Below are 23,545 nucleotides of genomic sequence, written 5' to 3'. Positions count from 1 at the left end.
TCTAGCGCACCATCGCTCGCTGGGTGATGTCCCTCCCTACGCGCTGGAATTCTACGCTGCACATGCTAGCACGCTTTTGCGCAGTGCCGAGGCGCATTCCAGCAGCTAGCTACCAAGCTTCTGTGGATCTGATTGGGCCACCATGTTGGATCTCTGCCAAGTCCTCCAAAATTTTGAGCAATCCACATTGCGTGACTGAGCAGTGACAACTCTACAGTCAGCATTACAATACCACTGCTGTGTTTACTGAAGAAATCAATGTTGAAGATGGAAACCGCTGGCATGATGCAAGTGGGGGATTCTGAAGATGAAAACGATCAGCGTGATGATACCAACATCAGGCAACCTGCCTCAGGAAACGCTGGTCCCAGCTATGACAAAGAACAGGACGAGGAACAGCTGGAGTTGGAGCAGGAATTGGATGCCCCCACTGCCGAGGGACAGAGCGGTGCACGTTGGACTTCCACAATTTAGCGGGAATGGACAGCAGAAGAGGAAGAAAGTGATGCTGGTGACGAATATGGTGCATCACAACAATCACAACGCTCACAAGAACATGAAGACAGAGGAGTCTGGCAGGACTCTCTGGCACACATGGCTCAATTCATGCTAGACTGCATTGAACGCGGCCCGCGCATTATTCACTATTCATTATTATTCATTATTCTGGAATCTGGACAACACCAATTACTGGGTTTATACCCAGTTTATACAAACACAATGTTAAAAAACTGATTGAAGAAAGTGTCAGACAGGTCAAAAATGGAAGAATTCCAGCAGGCCCTTGAGGATGGAGACTTTAGAGAGGAGATTGACATCCTCCTCCTTCTCTAGCCAGTTGTACGCCGACAGACTGACTTCAGCAAACCCAGGAGGACCAGGAGGGCAGCAAAGAACACAAGCTGCTGCTAGTGCCGAAAAGGGAATGGTATTGGCAGTGTCCTTGGAGTGGGAACATTTTCTGACACCCATGCAGCAGCCCACAGAACAGCAATCGGGCAGTTCCACGTCCTCCAACACCAATCGCCTGGAGAAGATGGTCAAGGTCCAGGACTACATGTCAGATGGCGTAGCTGTGTTGAACAATCCATCTGCAGACAGACGGTGAGTGTGACAGGCAGCACAGAAGGACCATGGCAACTCACTCATAGTACCACAGTTTGATAGTGCTGCCCAAAAAATTATATGGATCCGTGGACCCGGGCACTGCGGGCAGTACTGGGAAGTGGGAACGCAGATTTTAGTACCTAAACACACGATACAACATGTTTTCCGGGGTCGGACTCTGAGGCACATACAGATGGTCCCGATCATCATCCTCATCATACAACTCTTCTCCTGAGTCTGACCCACCCACCACCTCTGCCACCCCAACATCCCCAGACACAGACCCCTCATCGTCCTCAACATTAACTTGGGATGCTGGCCTGAGCCAGACCTCCTCCTCCACATCAGGCCCCATCATCTCCTCAATGGCAGCCCTCATTAATCGCTCCGGACCGATGGACACAACGTTCTCCTCCGGGGAGGGCTGCTGCTGACCACTGGCTGCTGGGGTGGATGTTATAGCTTGCGTGGGGCGTTGGCTGTTGCTGTTGTTGGGAGTGCTGCTCACAGCGGAGGTCTCTGAGGAACTCATGGTGAGCTCATATAGTGGTTGGCGGTGAGTGGAGTATTACTGATCCCAGCAATATACACACTGACTGGCAGAGTACGCAATGCTATATAGTCTGGCTGAGCGGTGTACACAGAGTGGCAGTACACACAATGCTATATAGTGTGGCTGAGCGGTGTACACAGAGTGGCAGTAAACAATGCTATATAGTCTGGCTGAGCCGTGTACACAGAGTGGCAGTAAACAATGCTATATAGTCTGGCTGAGCGGTGTACACAGAGTGGCAGTACACACAATGCTATATAGTCTGGCTGAGCCGTGTACACAGAGTGGCAGTACACACAATGCTATATAGTCTGGCTGAGCCGTGTACACAGAGTGGCAGTACACACAATGCTATATAGTCTGGCTGAGCGGTGTACACAGAGTGGCAATAAACACAATGCTATATATAGCGTGGCTGAGCGAGGTACACAGTGGCAGTACACACAATGCTATATAGTCTGGCTGAGCCGTGTACACAGAGTGGCAGTAAACACAATGCTATATATAGCGTGGCTGAGCAAGGTACACAGTGGCAGTACACACAATGCTATATAGTCTGGCTGAGCCGTGTACACAGAGTGGCAGTAAACACAATGCTATATATAGTGTGGCTGAGCGAGGTACACAGTGGCAGTAAACAATGCTATATATAGTGTGGCTGAGCGAGCGGTGTACTACTGTTCCCAGCAGCGACACACAATGACTGGGGGGGACCCTGGCTAGCGTGGCTGGAGAGCGAACTACCCTGCCTGCCTACCCAAAGCTAAACCCACAGACAAATGGCGGAGATATGACGTGGTTCGGGTATTTATTTACCCGAACCACGTGACCGTTCGGCCAATCAGAGCGCGTTCGGGTCCAAACCACGTGACCCGTTCGGCCAATCACAGCGCTAGCCGAACGTTCGGGGAACGTTCGGCCATGCGCTCTTAGTTCGGCCATGTGGCACCTGATGGTGTTCGGCCGAACTCGAACATCACCCGAACAGGGTGATGTTCTGCAGAACCCGAACAGTGGCGAACACTGTTCGCCCAACACTAGTTTCAACACCTGGGAACTAGTCTAATACATAAAAAATAGCAATGTAGCAATCTCCTAGTCTTAGGTGTGAAGTCCTTGGTTTCAACACCTGGGAACTAGTCTAATACAATAACACTTTTAAGGCTATCAATGGAATCTGACTAAGTGTGAATTCCCAGCTCCGGCTGGTTCTAACACACTGTAAGATCTGACTGGGGTCTGAGCGCTCACACGTAAGCATTCGCAACAGCAGACAACTTGTAACTGACAAGCAAGTCCTATATATACCCAGAGCGCTCCACAGCGCCGCCCCAGTCACTCAACCAATCCAGAGCATAGCTGGGGTCAGCTGATCGGCCTGATCAGCTGACTCCCCTTCTGCTAGCATAATGGTCCTGTCGCCTGGCGCGCGCGCGCGTAACTCTCAAAGTGTGCACTAGAAGGACCAGGCGAATCAGCAGCATGTTGCTGCGCGGCAGAAGCCGCCGGCTGGAACGCGGAGATAGCCGCCATGCCGCTTGCCCACGCGGCGTCATCTCCGCTATTCATTACAGTACACCCCCCCCCTGAGGAGTGGACCCCGGACACTTCCTACCCGGCTTCTCAGGGTGTAAGTCATGAAACTCTTTCTTTAATTCCTCAGCATGCATGCGACAAGCCGGCACCCAAGTTCTCTCCTCCAGACCATACCCCTTCCAGTGGACCAGATACTGTACAGAATTTTGCACTAACCGAGAATCCAGAATCTTCTCGATCTCATACTCAGGTTGGTCATCAACCATCACAGGGGGGGGGGGGGGGGGCGGGATCCACGTGCACTGCAGACTTTAACAGAGACACATGGAATGATCTCACACCTCTCATGCTGGCTGGGAGATCAATCGCATAAGTGACGTCGTTAATTTTTCTGGACACTGGGTATGGCCCTACAAATCTGGGTCCCAGCTTAGGTGACGGTTGTTTTAAAGCTAAATGCCGAGTAGATACCCACACCATGTCCCCTGGGGAAAACTTCCACTCTATAGACCGTCTCTTATCTGCCTGTTTCTTCTGAGTCTGAAAGGCTTTCCCCAAATTCCTCTTAACCATTCCCCAAATATCCCTCAATGCCCTCTGCCAATCCTCCAGGGCCGGAAATGGGGTCGATGTCACAGGTAACGGAGCAAACTTGGGAGATCTTCCCGAAACTACCTGAAACGGGGAAAATCCTGAAGAGGAACTCTTCAGATTGTTATGTGCAAATTCCGCGAATGCCAAAAACTTTACCCAATCGGACTGTGCATCTGCCACATAACATCTGAGAAACTGCTCAAGGGACTGGTTAACTCTCTCGGTCTGACCATTGGTCTGTGGGTGGTAGCCTGATGAAAATGAAAGGTCCATACCCAGCTGATGACAAAAGGCTTTCCAAAATTTTGACACGAACTGGACTCCCCAATCTGACACCACATTCTCCGGAATGCCATGCAGTCGGAAAACGTGCTGGATGAAGAGATCAGCTAACTCCTGGGCCGAGGGGAGTCCTTTCAAAGGGACAAAATGAGCCATCTTACTAAACCTATCTACTACCACCCAAATGACAGTCTTGCCCTCAGACTTGGGGAGTTCTCCTACAAAGTCCATTGACAAATGAGTCCAGGGTTCTTTTGGCACTGGTAAGGGTTTTAGTGTACCCACAGGTGCCTGGTGAGAGGGCTTACTTCTAGCACAAACTGAGCACTCTCTTACAAACTCCTTACAATCTGTTGCTAGCGTAGGCCACCAAGCACATCTGGCCAGCAAATCCTGAGTTCTGGCAGCCCCAGGATGCCCAGCATTTTTATGGAAATGGAAAAATTGTAAGAGTTGCAGGCCGAAAGGCAGTGGTACGAACATAACTCCCTCAGGCTTCCCCTCTGGAATATCCTGTTGATAAGGGCCCAGAGTAGCCGTCCAGTCCTTCCAGGTCTCAGTAGCTGCCAAGACTACTTTCTGAGGTAGGATGGTTTCAGGGGTTGAAGGTTGCACTGTCTCGGGCTCGAAACACCTAGATAGGGCGTCAGCTTTGACGTTCTTGCTACCTGGTGTATACGTTATGACAAATCTGAATCTTGAAAAGAATAAGACAAGACAAGACAAATAACATTTATATTGCGCTTTTCTCCTTGCGGACTTAAAGCACCGGAGCAGAGCAGCAGCCATTAGGGCGCGCTCTATTGGCAGTAGCAGTGTAAGGGAGACTTGCCAAAGGTCTTATACTGAATTAGTGCTGGCTTACTGAACAGGCAGAGCCGAGATTCGAACCCTGGTCTCCTGTGTCAGAGGCAGAGCCCTTAACCATCACACCATCAGCCAACTGCCAAGGACCAATGGGCCTGTCAAGGGCTAAGTCTTTTGGCCCCTTCTATGTACTTCAAGTTTTTATGATCCGTATAGACTGTGATAGTATGCTCTGCCCCTTCTAGCCAATGTCGCCATTCTTCAAAGGCTAATTTAATGGCCAAAAGCTCTCGGTTGCCAATATCGTAGTTCTTCTCAGCAGGAGAGAACCTACGGGAAAAGTAGGCACATGGGTGAAATTTACCCTGCAAACCAGAGCGTTGAGACAGTACAGCCCCAACCCCGACCTCTGAGGCATCGACCTCTACTATAAAAGGGAAGGTGACATCCACATGTCTCAAAATGGGAGCAGAACAGAACAGTTTTTTCAGTGTAGAAAAGGCAGAATGTGCCTCTACTGACCAGTGGTAAGTGTCAGCCCCTTTCTTAGTCAGACTGGTGAGGGGTGACACTACCGAGGAGAACCCCTTGATGAATCTCCTGTAGTAATTGGCAAAGCCCAAAAATCTTTGGAGTGCCTTCAAACCCACAGGTTGTGGCCACTCCAAAACAGCAGAGACTTTTTGCGGATCCATGGAGAGAACAGATGTAGAAATAATATACCCCAAAAAAAGGAACGGACGTGACCTCGAAGAGGCACTTTTCTGATTTGGCATAGAGTGAGTTCTGTCTTAGTTTCTTTAACACGAATTTGACATGTTTACGATGTTCCGTCAGGTTAGGAGAAAAAATCAGTATATCGTCTAGATACACTAGCACGAATTTGCCCAGTACCTCCCTGAAAACCTCATTGATCAACTCCTGGAAGACGGCAGGGGCGTTACACAACCCGAAGGGCATAACCAGATACTCGTAGTGCCCGTCTGGTGTGTTGACCGCCGTCTTCCATTCGTCACCATCTCTAATCCGTACCAGGTTGTATGCACCTCGTAAATCCAGTCTGGAAAAGATACTGGCATTGGTCACCTGAGCGAACAAATCGTCAATCGAAGGTAAAGGGTAACGATTTTTCAATGTAATCTTATTTAAACCTCGGTAGTCAATGCACAGTCGGAGGCCTCCATCTTTTTTCTGCACGAAAAAGAATCCTGCCCCAGCTGGTGAGCGGGAAGGGCGGATGAAACCTTTGGCCAAATTCTCTTTGATGTACTCCTGCATTGCCACTTTCTCGGGTCCTGACCGATTATAAAGGTGACCCCTGGGAGGCATACAACCAGATCTTAAATCAATGGGACAATCGAAGCTACGGTGAGGTTGGAGTTTATCTGCAGATTTGGGACAGAACACATCAGCGAATTCCGCATACTGTACTGGCACACCTTTAACCTGAATCTTGGTAGCACAAACGGTTACTTTCTCCAAACAATGATGATGACAATAGGCCGACCAGCTCTTTAGCTGACCTGAAGCCCAGTTAATCTGAGGGGAGTGAAGTTGCAACCAAGGCATACCTAGGATAATGGTGGAGGTTGCCATATGCAGGACAAGGAATTGTAAACTCTCTTTATGTAGCACCCCTACACTACACATCAACAAGGGGGTTTGCGAAAGAGATTGTCTACCCTGCAATGGAGAGTCATCAACTGCAGTGACCAAAATCTGTCAGTCTAATGGGAGTAAGGGAATTCCCAATATTTTTACAAAATCATAATCTATGAAGTTGGTCGCAGAACCAGAGTCTATAAAGGCTTCTTTGGGAACAGTCTGACCTTCCCACGTGATAGAGCAGGGAAGGAGCAGACGATCATTATTTAGAGGTAAAGACTGCTCGCCTAGGGTATTACCTCTGACTACACCTAGGCGGCACCGTTTCACGACTTTTTAGGACAATTCTGAACCATGTGACCCTCCTCCGCACAGTATAAACAGAGTCTTTCTGATTTCCTGCGATTCCTTTCCACCTGCGTCAATCTCGAGTGTCCGATTTGCATCAGCTCAGGCGGAGGTGACGAGGTTGGAGAGGAGGCATAGGAGACATATCTTACAGCATTTCTACCCCGGGTCTGTTTTTGATAGCGTAAGCGGCGATCTACCCGTACAGCCAAAGAGATTGCCTCGTCAATGGACTTGGGCTCAGGATGTCCTAACATCAAATCAGAAACTGCATCAGATAAACCTGACAAAAAACAGTCCAACAGTGCATATGTTCCCCATCTAGCTGATACAGCCCACTTCCTGAATTCTGCTGCGTAAACCTCTACCGGATCTCGACCCTGGTGCAGGGTCTTTAGCTTCCGTTCAGCGGTGGAAGCGATATCCGGATCATCATATATAATGGCCATGGCCTTAAAAAATTCCTGAACTGATGATAAAGCCTCATGCTCTGCATGAAAACTATATGCCCATGTTTGTGAATCCCCTGATAAAAGGGTCTTTATAAACGTAACTCTCTGAGTTTCAGATCCCGACAGGGTAGGCCTCAACTCGAAATATGATAGCACTCGATTTCTGAAATTCTGAAAGTCAGATCTATGTCCAGAAAACTTTTCAGGTACAGACATGCGAAGGTCTGTAACTGGAGGGGATCGCACTGCATTCACAGCCGTTTGAAAGACCTGTATTGACCCAGACAAAACTGTGATCTGAGTCTGTTGACCATCAAGCACCCTGATGAGATTATCCACCGAGGTGGCTAATCCATCAACTCGGCTGTGTAGTGCGTCCATATTGTTTTGGTCTGCTGTTCTGTAATGATTGGTGTCAGCAACACAGAGTTTTTTCTGATTATTGGCGATCTGCAGTATCACCAATAATACAGATGCTATACCTGATTATGTGGTGATCTGCAGAATCACCAATAATACTAGTATAGCTAGACACAGGACACCCAATGTGATATTGTGTTTGGTGCAACAGTAATCAGAGAAGTTATCTCCCGAGAAGCGGGAGATACAGACAGTACTGCAGCCAAGGATCCCCTGAAGAGCAGGGAATCAGACTGCACAGCAGCCAGTGGACCCCTGAGGGGCAGGTTTCCACTGACTGTGCTGCAAGATGCTCCCCTGATGTGGAGGAGATACAGACTGTACTGCAGCCGAGAATTCCCTGAGGAGCAGGGAATTTTGGATTGTATTGCAGCCAGTGGAGACCTGAGGAGCAGGAACCACTGGCTGGGCTGCAGGGGAGAGAACTGGGTGAAAGAGTGATATGATAGAACTGCAGCCGAGGATTCCCTGAGGGGCAGGAAATCAGATGGTACTGCGGCCAGTGGACACCTGAGGAGCAGGGACCACTGACTGGACTGCAAGAGTGATAACTGGTGTAATGAGAGATATGATCGGACTGCAGCCATGGACTCCCTGAGGAACAGGGAATCAGACTGTGCTGCAGCCAAGGATTCCCCAAGGGGCAGGGAATCAGACTGTACTGCAGCCAGTGGACTCCTAAAGGGTAGAGACCACTGACTGAGCTGCAAGATGGTCTCCTGAGGAGCAGGTGACCCTTGCAGCTAATGAACACCTGAAGAGCAATTGTCACGGATAGTACAGTAAACCTGATCACCCAAGGGTTGGGTGACAGCAAGAAAGGTCAGACAAGCAAGGTCGGCAACACACGGACAGATAAAGTACAGAGACGGAAGACTGATTCGGTATCCGTGTACAGGCAATGTCGGCAATAGAGTTGGGCCGAACCTCCGATTTTAGGTTCGCGAACCGGGTTCGCGAACTTTCGCGGAAGGTTCGGTTCGCGTTAAAGTTCGCGAACCGCAATAGACTTCAATGGGGATGCGAACTTTGAAAAAAAAAAAAATTATGCTGGCCACAAAAGTGATGGAAAAGATGTTTCAAGGGGTCTAACACCTGGAGGGGGGCATGGCGGAGTGGGATAGATGCCAAAAGTCCCCGGGAAAAATCTGGATTTGACGCAAAGCAGCGTTTTAAGGGCAGAAATCACATTGAATGCTAAATGACAGGCCTAAAGTGCTTTAAAACATCTTGCATGTGTATACATCAATCAGGTAGTGTAATTAAGGTACTGCTTCACACTGACACACCAAACTGTTCACTGAACAGAACAGGTATGCAGTGGCGGGTTCACTGAACAGGTATGCAGTGGCAGGATCAATGAACAGGTATGCAGTGGCAGGATCACTGAACAGGTACGCAGTGGCAGGATCACTGAACAGGTATGCAGTGGCAGGATCACTGAACAGGTATGCAGTGGCAGGATCAATGAACAGGTATGCAGTGGCAGGATCAATGAACAGGTATGCAGTGGCAGGATCACTGAACAGGTATGCAGTGGCAGGATCACTGAACAGGTATGCAGTGGCAGGATCACTGAACAGGTATGCAGTGGCAGGATCACTGAACAGGTATGCAGTGGGCTGAGGGCTCACTGAACAGAACAGGTATGCAGCCAGGAAGAAGTTAAGCCTAACTAATCTTTCCCTATGAGAGACTGCAGCAGCTCGCCCTACTCTCACTAATGCAGGCACACGAGTGGCCATAACGGCCGCCGCTGCCTGCCTTATATAAGGGGGGGTGGGGCTCCAGGGGCTAGTGTAGCCTAATTGGCTACACTGGGCCTGCTGACTGTGATGTAGAGGGTCAAAGTTGACCCTCAGGTGCATTATGGGGCGAACCGATTTTTTGCGAACTTTTGCCGCAAAACGTTCGCGTGCGACACCCGCACGCGAACCACCTAAGTTCGCGCGAACCACGTTCGCCGGCGAACCGTTCGGCCCAACTCTAGTCGGCAACAGGTTATCAGATAGGCAGAGGTACCGAATCAGTAAGCAGGAGAGTGGTCAGGAAAGCCTGAGGTCAAAACAGGTAACAGTATATATAACAATCCTAATCTAGGTGTGAAGTCCTTGGTTTCAACACCTGGGAACTAGTCTAATACAATAACACTTTTAAGGCTATCAACGGAATCTGACTAAGTGTGAATTCCCAGCTCCGGCTGGTTCTAACACACTGTAAGATCTGACTGAAGTCTGAGCGCTCACACGTAAGCATTCGCAACAGCAGACAACTTGCAATTGACAAGCAAGTCCTATATATACCCAGAGCGCTCCACAGCGCCGCCCCAGTCACTCAACAAATCCAGAGCATAGCTGGGGTCAGCTGATCGGCCTGATCAGCTGACTCCCCTTCTGCTAGCATAAAGGTCCTGTCGCCTGGCACGCGCACGTGTAGCTCTCAATCTGTGTGCACTAGAAGGACCAGGCGAACCAGCAGCATGTTGCTGCGCGGCAGAAGCCACCGGCTGGAACGCGGAGATAGCCGCCATGCTGCTTGCCCACGCGGCGGCATTTCCGCTATTCATTACAGTACCCCCCCTGAGGAGTGGTCCCCGGACACTTCCTACCCGGCTTCTCAGGGTGTAAAGGTGGCCATACACTGGTCGATTTGCCATCAGATTCAACCAACACACAGATCCCTATCTGATCGAATCTGATCAGAGAGGGATCGTATGGCTACCTTTACAGCAAACAGATTGTGAACCAATTTCAGCCTGAAACCATTCACAATCTGTTGTGGTGGTGGTGGTGCTGCTGCCCCCGCCCGCCCGCATACATTACCTGCTCCGCCGGCGCGACTCCAGTCTCCCGGTCACCGCTGCTCTGTCTGTGCTCTGGTCTCCAGGTCCGGCATGCCTCACTTCTTCTAGCCCGGCAGGAAGTTTAAACAGTAGAGGGCGCTCTACTGTTTAAACTTCCTGCCGGGCTAGAAGAAGTGAGGCATGCCGGACCTGGAGACCAGAGCGCAGACAGAGCAGCGGTGACTGGGAGACTGGAGTCGCGCCGGCGGAGCAGGTAATGTATGCGGGCTCTATTGCGTCGGTCGTCGGGCACTCGAACGCCACTAGCGATGCGCTCTTTACCCGCGGGCGATCGACGGTTATTTTCCGCACTGCGCGATCGACGGGATCGGACGAAATGGATCGAAATTCGGCGTGTAGCGTGAACGATTGGCAGCAGATTCGATCCCAGTGATCGAATCTGCTGTCGAAACGGGCGCAAATCGGGCCAGTGTATGGCCAGCTTAAGTCATGAAACTCTTTCTTTAATTCCTCAGCATGCATGCGTCAATCCGGCACCCACGTTCTCTCCTCCAGACCATACCCCTTCCAGTGGATAGGTGATAAATAGTTTAGGTGATAAATAAGTCATTTATGAGATGTTTTGTAAGTAGAGCCCATTGTCTGTGTTCCCTTTTTACTTTTTTTAAGGTTAATAAACCAATGTTGTAAATTAAGCAGTTGAATGTAGAGATTGCCCCACTGAAAAATAAAGAGAAACTAGAACACTTGTGTCTGGCTGAATAAACACTACTGATAACAAAACAATTACAGCTAAGTAAAAAGCTGAGTTCTAGTAGGTGACTATGCAAATAGTCAAATGTATTCTTTTGTATCAAGATCCCAGCTTTTAACTTAGCTGTAGAGATAGCAGTGTTTCCTGGATGATTGATTTCTGTGAATGCATTTGTATGAACATTTGCAGTCTGTGAAGAGATACTGACTGTGCCATTTTGATGGCCACACCTCCTTTAGAACCTCCCTAACAACTTATTTAAATGTCCTGACTTGAGGCGATGTGCCTGGATTTATGTGTTTTTTCTTGTAACTGACCCTTGTTTCCAGGGTTTAATCCAGCACACTCCCTCCTTCCCCTGTCTTTAACCATTGTCAGTATGCACACAGCATAAGCTGTTGTGTGCATGGTGTACAAGAATATATTTGTTAGCTCCCTTGTGGGATTAGTTTGGTGCAACATCAGTCCCAAGAGAGGCCACCAGGATATGTGTTCCTAATCTTTAGATAGGTTTGATGCAATTAATGTTTGCATGCCTGCACTATGCGTGTTACAGGGCTAGAGTTAGGACACCTACAAAAACTGGGGTACCTCTACGCGGTGTAAGTGACTATGCTAGAGAATGTATTCTTTTGTACCAAGACCCCAGCTTTTAACTTAGCTGTAGGGATAGCGGTGGTTGCTGGATGATTTATTTCTGTGAATGCAATTGTATGAGCATTTGCATGTGAGGGTGTGAAGGGTTACTGACTTTGCCAGTTCTGATAACAAGACAGCATTGTAAACTTTAAAAGATAATTATTTCTCTACAGGAGATCCAGACAGCAGTAACAAAATTATAACAGTGCATTCAGGCTCAATACTTATAAGGACTATTGTGGTAAAGAATGGTGAACTGCAAGGGGCACGGCACTACAAGCAGTGCTAAAAAAGCACCAGAACACACAGTAATGGCAGTAATACGCACACTAAACCTCCCTGGCAGTAAGCCGAAGCATTAGGAGCCAAGAGTAGTAAAACCGCTGCTCAGTGCTCCTGCATGTTGCCCCGGTCCCGCTCGCTGTCCAGTGGGACTCCAGGCCTCCCATGCCGGCCATCGGGATCCTCAACTCCTCCGCTCTTCTTCCGGGATCCCAGTGGCCAATCAGCGGTGAAGCGGTACGCATATGGCGTGGCGTCATCGGGGGCAGGGGGCAGTGCAGAAATTTAAAGTGGACCTGAACTTTTACAGAGGACAGAAGGAAAACAAAGAGAGATACAGCCTTGATGTGTGTATAGAGTTTAGCCTGTCTAATTACCCCTCTGGATCCGAACTCTTGAACTGGACAGAAGGAAAACAAAGAGAAATGCAGCCTGGATGTATGTAGAGAGTTTAGCCTGCCTAATCCACCCTCTGTACCTGATCTCTTGAACTGGCCAGAAGGTAAACATAAACAAATGCAGCCTGGATGTATGTAGAGAGTTTAGCCTATCTAATTTCTCCTCATGTGCCTCTAATCACAAGTTGTAATTTGATCTCTCCCCTGTGTCACATGACTTCCATGGCAGAGATGGCAGATAAGTTCATTTAAAAGCACAGGATGCTAATAATATAGCCATTTGGTTCCCAACTGCTTTTGAGTGATCTGCCTTACTGTTACTGATTTTTGCCGGGATTTGACTACTTTCTGCCACCTGCACTGACCTCTGCCTGGATCTTGACTATTCTCTGCCTGCCGCCAAAGACTGATAGCAAAGGGAAAAAAGTCCAAAAGGAACCACGCTTCTTCTGCCCCGATTGTGATGTTGCCCTCTGTGCCATTCCCTGAGGTGAATTAGGTATATATATATATATATATATATATATATATATATATATATATATATATATATATATATATATATATATATATATATATATATATACATACATACAGTATAGTCTGGTGCCTTATTTGTACAGTTTCACTATTTTTTAAGTTTATTTGTAAATGTAATTATTTCAACAATTTTGTGTTCCAGTCTTTTATTATATGTCTACAAGCCCTTTATTCTGACATATTTTGGGTGCCTAAAATTCTTTAAAAAAATGTACTCCTTTAGACCCATAAATCCAAAAAGAAATGAACCACCAGAGAGGTCAAATAGCCTATCTAGTAGTTCCTCTACCTACACTGACTACAGGCAGAGTGAAATGGAAGCCCGGATCGTGCCTTTTTATAGTTGGGAATGGCCGGGCGGTGATTCTGTCTGATTGGCCATACTGTCCCATGTGACTTCAGGGTGAAGGGTCAAAAATGGCTCCATAGTAAAGAATAAGGAAGTTGCGAATGGCCCAAGTAGTTTGCGTAACGCACAAATGGGTGAGCAGTGACTGTTCGCCGGGAATCGTTCACCGGCAAACATGTTCTGCCATCACTAACAACATATGCATTCTGCTTTCCATCAGATGATATATTTAGTGATGTGACTGAAGTTTAGATTGAAGCTGAATATCATATCTTGCTCATGGCTAAAAATCATCTCTGCATTTATAAAATGGCTCCCATGTGTTATGGATGAGAGGCAACCGCACTGTAATATATTACACGTTCCTCTTAATGGGTCCATTCAAAGGGCAGTGTCATCTCTACTGCGATTTCCAAATGTTTATTGCAAAGCTTCAATGCATTTCCAATTTATCTAGAAGGGCTGGCAATGTGCTGAAGATGCATTTTGAGCCTGCCTCGTTCCTTGACATACTTTAAGAACATTTTCAAACTTAAATGCGGAGATGTTTTAAGATGGTTAACAATTTACAGCTGCGGCTCTTAGGACCGCGGCCCAAAAATTAATCCTGCAGGAATAAACCTATGCAGAAAAATGCTTGGCACAGTTTGAATAGTATTTTATGCCTCTGAGAGAGTCTAGTGCTCCATTAGTGGACCCATGGATGAATAGCTACAATAACCATTTCTCACAAGAGTTATAAAGCACAATGCATTGTTAATAGCTTCTATTTTAAGACAAACCATTTGAGCGTTGGTTGAAGTGTTAGAATGAGTAAAACATAAGCTTGTCAGAATCCTGCAATAAATGTTTCAGTGGCTGAACTAAACAGATGTGATGTTGTTCATTAAGCTGCTAAATCAAGCAAGTATAAAAGGCACAATATCTGTTTAGGAAATTAGTAAATAGACAGAATAAAAGTTAGAGAGATAGATTGATGGACAGGCAAACAGATAGATAGACAGGCCATCAGATAGCATACATGTAAAATGGGTGCTCGAGTAATTACTATGCTGGGGGAAAACAGTAAATTATTGCCGATGGTGAAAATAATTGTAATTGCACAGATGTTAAACTATGGCTTTCCCTAGCTTCCCTCTCTCACACTAATCTTCCCTACCTATGCCAAAGGCTATGTTCACAGAAGTGCGTTGCAGTGCGGCATAGGGGTAACTCATAAAAGAACTATAATCTAAATGTGTGCAGACAGCATAAATTTACATTACAGGGCAGAGTTTATGCAATTTACATAGTAAGTTGTGCAAATTGCGTAACTCGCCATACATTGTATGTTGCCTGTTACTGTAAGGATCTGCTCAGCTGTCTGCACGGGCAGACAGCTGTTTGTCCATTCTTTAGGTCTGAATGCTGCAGGTCTCTGGAAAAGAGACCTGTCTTCGCTTTGCAAGTTTCAGAGTTGCTCTGCTGAGGAATTTGCATACACTTGTCATGCAAATTGCCTAGCTGCCTCCTTTGAAGGCTTGCAGTATAAATACCATGTTCTCCCAGAATCCCTGGCTGGTCATGATGGTTTGTTCCTGCAAACTCTCCTGGAGTGTCAGCCTTGCTGTCGTTTGCTAAGATTATCATAGAGTTATTCCCGGGGACTGCACTAGGCATCCCTTCTAGTGCAGTCAGGTTGTATTATCTGTATTGCCTTGTTCTGTCTCTCTGTCTCGATTGTCTTGTCGCCAGCGGCGGTCGACAGGAAACGTTCTGTCTGTCTGGGAGTGTAGGCCAGAGCTGCGGTTGCTACTGGCTGCTCCATCTGTCTGGATTGCATTCGCCCTAGTGGTAGTGGCAGAGCTTCCTTCTGTAGTCTGCCTTAGGGGTGCTAACCAGAGCAGCGGTTGCTACTGGTAGCCCCATCTGTTTGTCTGTCTGGATCGCATCCGCTCTAGCGGTAGCAGCGGTGGTTCCTTCTGTGCCCTGTCTGGGAGTGTAGGCCAGAGCTGCGGTTGCTGCTGGCTACTCCTTCTCTCTGTCTTGTCTGGTACAAACGCTTGCTGTAGGCTCGGTGAGGTAACCGATTAGCAAGCGCTCGCGTTCTCTGTTTCGTGTTTGTGTTGTATTGGTTAGTTAGGGTGGCACGCTTATCACTGAGCGCCTAACACGCGGTGATAGTGTCTATAACTCATTCGCTGTTGCGAATGAGTGCGGTGTTCGTGTTTAGCTAGCGTTTGTTATTTTCCTTGATGTTATAATTGTAGTTGCTTGCTGTGCCTTTTGCCACTTTCGTGCTCTGTCCTGCTTAGTCTTGTGTCTGTTGACAATTGCTAGTCTAGCGATTGCATTCATACTTCGTTTCTGCTGATGTGTGTTCACCGTCGCTGGATGGCGACTAGATTGGTGGACACACATTCATTCTGTCTCTGTGCTCTTTCTTTATACTTGTGCTCTGTCTGGTTCGGTCTTGTGTCACTATTGGCAATCGCCACTCTGGCGATTGCGTTCCCACTTCATTTCCGTTGTTGTGTGTTCACCATCGCTGGGTGGCGACTAGATTGGTGGACACACATACATTCTGTCTCTGTGTTCTCTCTCTCTTTAAGGGCGATCTTGCCCTGCATTGCTTCAACTCGTACAATTCCCATCTGGCGTCTGTGGCAGTGCAGAGGCTGTGTTCGTCTGCACTCCACAGCTCCATCTGCCAGTGGGAATCTCCCTCTACAGGTGCATAGCACCATAGCTGGGTTCTCTCAATTTACACGCTTGTGGAGCATTTCCGTAGTGTCGGCGCGCGTCCTGTGCGCTGACCACGGAAATAGTTCCGCAATCGTTACAGTTACTTAAAAAGACCCTTGTAACAAAAAAAGTGCCCCGGGGGTACTTACCTCGGGAGGATGAAGCCACTGGATCCTATTGAGGCTTCCCCTGTCCTCCTGTGTCCCATGGTGGTCTCGCTGGGCCCCTCAGGCTGTGGCGCAGGCGCAGTATCGTCTGCAATATTTACCTTCCCCGACTCCAGTGCAGGCACAATAGCGGCTCTCGGCTCAGGATCAGGCCGAAATAGCCTGCAGAGAAGAGCGGATCTGACTGGTATCGGCTATTTCTGCCTGATCCCAAGTCGAGACCTGCTATTGCGCCTGCGCTGGAGCCGGAGAGGTAAATATTTACAAGGCTGCCATTTGTAGGGGCCCAGCAAGAGGGAGGAGAATGGGGGAAGCCTTGATAGGATCCAGAGGCTTCCCCCTCCCGAGGTAAGTACCCCCAGGGGCACTTTTTTATGTTACAAGTTTTCTTTAAAGGACAGCTGTAGTGAGAGGGATATGGAGGCTGCCATATTTTACTTCCCTTTAAAGTGGATTCACTTACCTGGGGCTTCCCCAAGCCCCCAAGCAGCTGTCCTGTCCCACGCCGGTCCTGCACAAGCCTCCGTTCTTCCGTGCCAGCTAGTTTCGTTACCATCGTCGACGGCAACAGCGACTGCAAGCTCCGGGTTACGCAAAGCTTTCTTCAAGTTCCCGCCCGCTATAGCCTCCTGTGCTTAGTGCAGCTCTTAGTAGATGCTCTTGCGGCCTGGAACGCGAAGAAAGCTTTGCGTAGCCCGGGTGCGCAGGCGCAGCTGCCGTTGACTTGCAAGTCGACGGCAATAAAACTAGCTGGGGCGTGAGAACTGAGGCTCGTGCAGGACCAGCGCAGGACAAGACGGCTGCTGGCGGCTTGGGGAAGCCTCAGGTAAGTGAAACTGGTTTTTTTTTTAAATGAATTTACAGTTCCGCTTTCAGCAATACCACTTTCCAGGCTGTCCTACTGATCCTCTGCCTCTTATACATTTAGCCATAGACTGTGAACAAGCATGCAGCAGATCAGGTGTTTCTGAAATTATTGTCTGATCTGACAAGATTTGCTGCTTGCTTATTTCTAATGATATTCAAACACAACAGCAGCCAAATAGATTAGCAGGGTTGCCAGGCAACTGGTAATGCTTAAAAGGAAATAGATATGGCAGCCTCCAAATGCCTCTTACTACAGTTGTCATGCAATCAGGGGCATAACTAGGGAGGTGCAGCCCCTGCGACTGTAGAGGGGCCAGAGGTGTGGGGGATTGCTCCCACTACTAACCTTCCCAGTCTCTGACACTCAGATCAGGTGGCTACACTTGTTATGGGTGTGCAGATCCTGGTGGCCACACTTGTTTTATGACCCTTGTGAAATGAGCCCCCAGGCTGTGAGGGTCACCAAGGGGAGGCAAGGTAAGGGTTGTGGACATTAAGGGGCCCCATGATAGTTTTGCTGAGGGGCCTCATAATTTGTAGTTACGCCCCTGCAGGCAATATAAGTTTGGCTTGTATAAAGTGAATTATCCAATATGCATAAATCTTGATAATTAACATGTGCTGTTTAAATGACCACTATTGCGTTACATTGTAAAATGTTAAATCCATGTATATGCATCTTTATAAATGTGCTTTTATTATAGAATAAAATGCCCTGTACATTATTTTTTTCTATATTGCTGTTGCTTACGTGGTAGTAAAAATCTGATGTATCTGAAAAGTTTTGGACTTATCTATCTCCTCATGGAGGATTTTCAGGACTTTCTTTATTTCAAAAGCACTAAATGAATGCTAGTTGCTCAGTCTAACTGCCAAAATATTGTGCAAGAGAGTAGTGAGGCTGCTAGACATCTTCACATAGGTCCTGTCCCGGGAGTGCTTTTGTAAAAAAAAAGAAGCGCTAGTAGTTTTTTTTCTGCTTTCATATTTATATTTGCTGATTGGTCACAGTCCCTTTTTGGACATTGCATTTACACTTTATGAATTGTCATGGCACGTATATATATATATATATATATATATATATACACATTTATCTTCTATGAAATGACCTTATATGAACTGTATTGCACAGCACTGTATATACTTGTATTTTGCACATATCCAAACCAGTAGCTCTTGTTCAACTGTGTTTATTACTTGTGGCTACCTGGATTGTCGGCAACACTGACCTAGGAATCTAGCATTCCAACTTTTGCTACCGATATTATTGATTGGCTGCTTTATTTATTCATTACCCTTGGATCGGTGTGCTGACAACCCTGGGATCCATTCTTACTGAGCGGACCTGTGAACAGACTGTATTATAATACATAGGAACTTATGGATGGCAAGAGGTCAGGGGATCTTTATTGTTTTTAAATTGTTTTTAATCATGACGTTGTTTAAATAAATATGAATTGCTATTTGGCACTACTGTGGTTTGAGTATTATCTTTACTATAGATATGATGGGGACTACTTTCTCTTTTATTTGTGAGTAGTTCAAAACCTGTCAGGTCTGTGAGATTATAGTGAAATTGAACTGATAGTGCATTTTACTTAGGGAGAAAATAACGTATTACATGCATTGTGATAGTGGTCTTGTAAGAAAGTATATAGATAGAGTCACAGACAAGAGAGAGTGAGAGACGCTTCTTTAATTCATGTTTACGCCTACATTGTCTTCAAGGAGATATTTGTTTCATTTTATGTTTTAAAATAACTTTTCAGCACTCTACAATTGAAAAAGTTCTGTCAAACGTATTCTGAGTATTTTCTTGTTTGCTGGTGGCTTCAAATTGCATATGGGGCTCCGAGTCAAAGAACCAGCGGCGTAGCTAAGGAGTTGTGGGCCCCGATGCAAGTTTTACAATGGGGCCCCCCAAGCACTCTATACATAGCAATTGATACGGCGCACCAAAACCTGCCAATGGCAACTACAGTGTCAGAGGTGCAAGAAGGGGATGGGGAACAGTTTGTTAATAATTACCACTATTCAAAGTATCTATAGAAGTGATTATTATGAACACAGGATCAATAGAGAGCTAATACTGTAGTTGAGGGAGGGCCCTTCGGGGCCCCTCTGGCCCAAGGGCCCCGATGCGGTGGCTACCTCTGCAACCCCTATTGCTACGCCTCTGCAAAGAACAGTTTCCTTGCAGAAGATGTTTTCTCATTTTATTTACATGGTACAGTTCAGCACTCAGCAAGTGAAAAAGTTCTAAAATGTAAACTTGGATATTTCATTTCTGAGAAAAAAAAAAAGTCTAATATGTGGTTCTATAACGCAATATAATTCAGGCGTAGATAGTGTTGGGCGAACATCTAGATGTTCGGGTTCGGGCCGAACAGGCCGAACATGGCCGCGATGTTCGGGTGTTCGACCCGAACTCCGAACATAATGGAAGTCAATGGGGACCCGAACTTTTGTGCTTTGTAAAGCCTCCTTACATGCTACATACCCCAAATTTACAGGGTATGTGCACCTTGGGAGTGGGTACAAGAGGAAAAAATTTTTTAGCAAAAAGAGGTTATAGTTTTTGAGAAAATCGATTTTAAAGTTTCAAAGGGAAAACTGTCTTTTAAATGCGGGAAATGTCTGTTTTCTTTGCACAGGTAACATGCTTTTTGTCGGCATGCAGTCATAAATGTAATACATATAAGAGGTTCCAGGAAAAAGGACCGGTAACGCTAACCCAGCAGCAGCACACGTGATGGAACAGGAGGAGGGTGGCGCAGGAGGAGAAGGCCACGCTTTGTGAGACACAACAACCCAGGCCTTGCATGAGGACAAGAAGCGTGCGGATAGCATGCTTTGTACCGCCATGCAGTCATAAATGTAATAAAGATAAGTGGTTCAATAAACAGGGACCACGCTGCAACGCTAACCCAGCAGCAGCAGACGTGATGGAACAGGAGGAGGCGCAGGAGGAGAAGGCCACGCTTTGTGAGACACAACAACCCAGGCCTTGCATGAGGACAAGAAGCGTGCGGATAGCATGCTTTGTACCGCCATGCAGTCATAAATGTAATAAAGATAAGAGGTTCCATAAACAGGGACCGGCAACGCTAACCCAGCAGCAGCAGCAGCACACGTGATGGAACAGGAGCAGGCGCAGGAGGAGAAGGCCACGCTTTGTGAGACACAACAACCCAGGCCTTGCATGAGGTACCGCCATGCAGTCATAAATGTAATAAAGATAAGTGGTTCAATAAACAGGGACCACGCGGCAACGCTAACCCAGCAGCAGCAGACGTGATGGAACAGGAGGAGGCGCAGGAGGAGAAGGCCACGCTTTGTGAGACACAACAACCCAGGCCTTGCATGAGGTACCGCCATGCAGTCAAAATGTAATAAAGATAAGTGGTTCAATAAACAGGGACCACGCGGCAACGCTAACCCAGCAGCAGCAGACGTGATGGAACAGGAGGAGGCGCAGGAGGAGAAGGCCACGCTTTGTGAGACACAACAACCCAGGCCTTGCATGAGGACAAGAAGGGTGCGGATAGCATGCTTTGTACCGCCATGCAGTCATAAATGTAATAAAGATAAGTGGTTCAATAAACAGGGACCACGCGGCAACGCTAACCCAGCAGCAGCAGACGTGATGGAACAGGAGGAGGCGCAGGAGGAGAAGGCCACGCTTTGTGAGACACAACAACCCAGGCCTTGCATGAGGACAAGAAGCGTGCGGATAGCATGCTTTGTACCGCCATGCAGTCATAAATGTAATAAAGATAAGTGGTTCAATAAACAGGGACCACGCGGCAACGCTAACCCAGCAGCAGCAGACGTGATGGAACAGGAGGAGGCGCAGGAGGAGAAGGCCACGCTTTGTGAGACACAACAACCCAGGCCTTGCATGAAGACAAGAAGCGTGCGGATAGCATGCTTTGTACCGCCATGCAGTCATAAATGTAATAAAGATAAGTGGTTCAATAAACAGGGACCACGCGGCAACGCTAACCCAGCAGCAGCAGACGTGATGGAACAGGAGGAGGCGCAGGAGGAGAAGGCCACGCTTTGTGAGACACAACAACCCAGGCCTTGCATGAGGACAAGAAGCGTGTGGATAGCATGCTTTGTACCGCCATGCAGTCATAAATGTAATAAAGATAAGTGGTTCAATAAACAGGGACCGGCAACGCTAACCCAGCAGCAGCAGCAGCACACGTGATGGAACAGGAGCAGGCGCAGGAGGAGAAGGCCATGCTTTTTGAGACACAACAACCCAGGCCTTGCATGAGGACAAAAAGCGTGCGGATATAGCAGCAATGCTTTTTGCCGCCATGCAGTCATAAATGTAATACAGATGAGAGGTTCAATAAACAGGGACCGGTAACGCTACACCATCCCAGATGTTCATTGGTCATGTTACTTGGTTGGGGTCCTGGAGTGTTGCGTAGTCGTTTCCAATCCAGGATTGATTCATTTTAATTTGAGTCAGACGGTCTGCATTTTCTGTGGAGAGGCGGATACGCCGATCTGTGACGATGCCTCCGGCAGCACTGAAACAGCGTTCCGACATAACGCTGGCTGCCGGGCAAGCCAGCACCTCTATTGCGTACATTGCCAGTTCGTGCCAGGTGTCTAGCTTCGATACCCAATAGTTGAAGGGTGCAGATGGATTGTTCGACACAGCTACGTCATCTGACATGTAGTCCTTGACCATCTTCTCCAGGCGATCGGTGTTGGAGGTGGATCTGCACGCTTCCTGTTCAGTGGGCTGCTGCTGCATGGGTGTCAGAAAATTTTCCCACTCCAAGGACACTGCCGATACCATTCCCTTTTGGGCACTAGCTGCGGCTTGCGTTGTTTGCTGCCCTCCTGGTCGTCCTGGGTTTGCGGAAGTCAGTCTGTCGGCGTACAACTGGCTAGAGGAGGGGGAGGATGTCAATCTCCTCTCTAAAGTCTCCACAAGGGCCTGCTGGTATTCTTCCATTTTGACCTGTCTGACTCTTTCTTCAAGCAGTTTTGGAACATTGTGTTTCTACCGTGGATCCAGAAGGGTATAAACCCAGTAATTGGTGTTGTCCAGAATGCGCACAATGCGTGGGTCGCGTTCAATGCAGTCTAGCATGAATTGAGCCATGTGTGCAAGAGTCCTACCAGAATCCTCATCATCCTCTTGTGAGCGTTGTGATAGTTGTTGTGATGCATCATAGTCGTCACCTTCCTCCTGGTCTGCTTCTGCTGACCATTCGCGCTGAATTGTGGAAGTCCAACGTGCACCGCTCTGGCCCTCGTCAGTGGTGGCATGAAATTCCTGCTCCAACTCCAGCTGTTCCTCCTCCTCTTCTTCGTCATAGCTGCTGGGGCCAGCGTTCCCTGAGGCGGATGGCCTGATGTTGGTACCATCACGCTGATCGTTTTCTCCTTCAGATTCCCCCAGTTGCATCATGACAGCTGTTTCCTTGATTTTCAACATTGACCTCTTCAGTAAACACAGCAGTGGTATGGTAATGCTGACTGAAGAGTTGTCACTGCTCACAAGCAACGTGGATTGCTCAAAATTTTGGAGGACTTGGCAGAGGTTCAACATGTTGGCCCAATCGGATCCACAGAAGCTTGGCAGCTGTCCGGATGCGCCTCGGTACTGCGCCGTCATGTACTGGACCACTGCACTCTTCTGCTCACAAAAGCGTGCTAGCATGTGCAGCGTAGAATTCCAGCGCGTAGGGACATCACACAGCAAGCGATGGTGGGGGAGATTGAAGCGCTCCTGCATCTTGGCGAGTGCCCCCGAAGCAGTACTGGAATTTCTACAATGTTTGGCCACTCGACGCACCTTCAACAGAAGATCGGCCACGCCTGGGTATGTCCTCAGGAACCGCTGAACTACTAGGTTCATCACGTGCGCCAGGCAAGGGATGTGTGTCAGCTTAGCCAGCCTTAAAGCGCGAATGAGATTACTCCCATTATCACACACAACCATGCCCGGTTTCAAGTCCAGCGGTGCCAGCCACAAATCCGTCTGTTCCTTTATTCCCTTCCAAATTTCCTCCCCTGTGTGCTGCTTATCCCCAAGGCAGATCAGCTTCAGCAACGCTTGCTGACGCATGCCAACAGCTGTGCTGCACTGCTTCCACGATCCTACTGCTGCTGGGTTAGCGTTTCCGGATGAGGTACAGCTTTGAGATGCGTTGGAGGAGAAGGAGTCAGAGAGGTAGGTGCTGCTGTTGTTATCCAGTGGGAGGGACGGCGGTGCAGCTGTTTGCGGCGTGGGCAACACCCGCGCCGTAGCAGGTGAGGAATCGCTGCCAGGCTCCACAAGGT

The sequence above is a fragment of the Hyperolius riggenbachi genome, chromosome 7, assembly GCF_040937935.1.
Source record: "Hyperolius riggenbachi isolate aHypRig1 chromosome 7, aHypRig1.pri, whole genome shotgun sequence".
Classification (NCBI taxonomy): Eukaryota; Metazoa; Chordata; class Amphibia; order Anura; family Hyperoliidae; genus Hyperolius; species Hyperolius riggenbachi.
The sequence above is the reverse complement of the archived record's forward strand: the minus strand, read 5'-3'. Positions refer to the sequence as shown.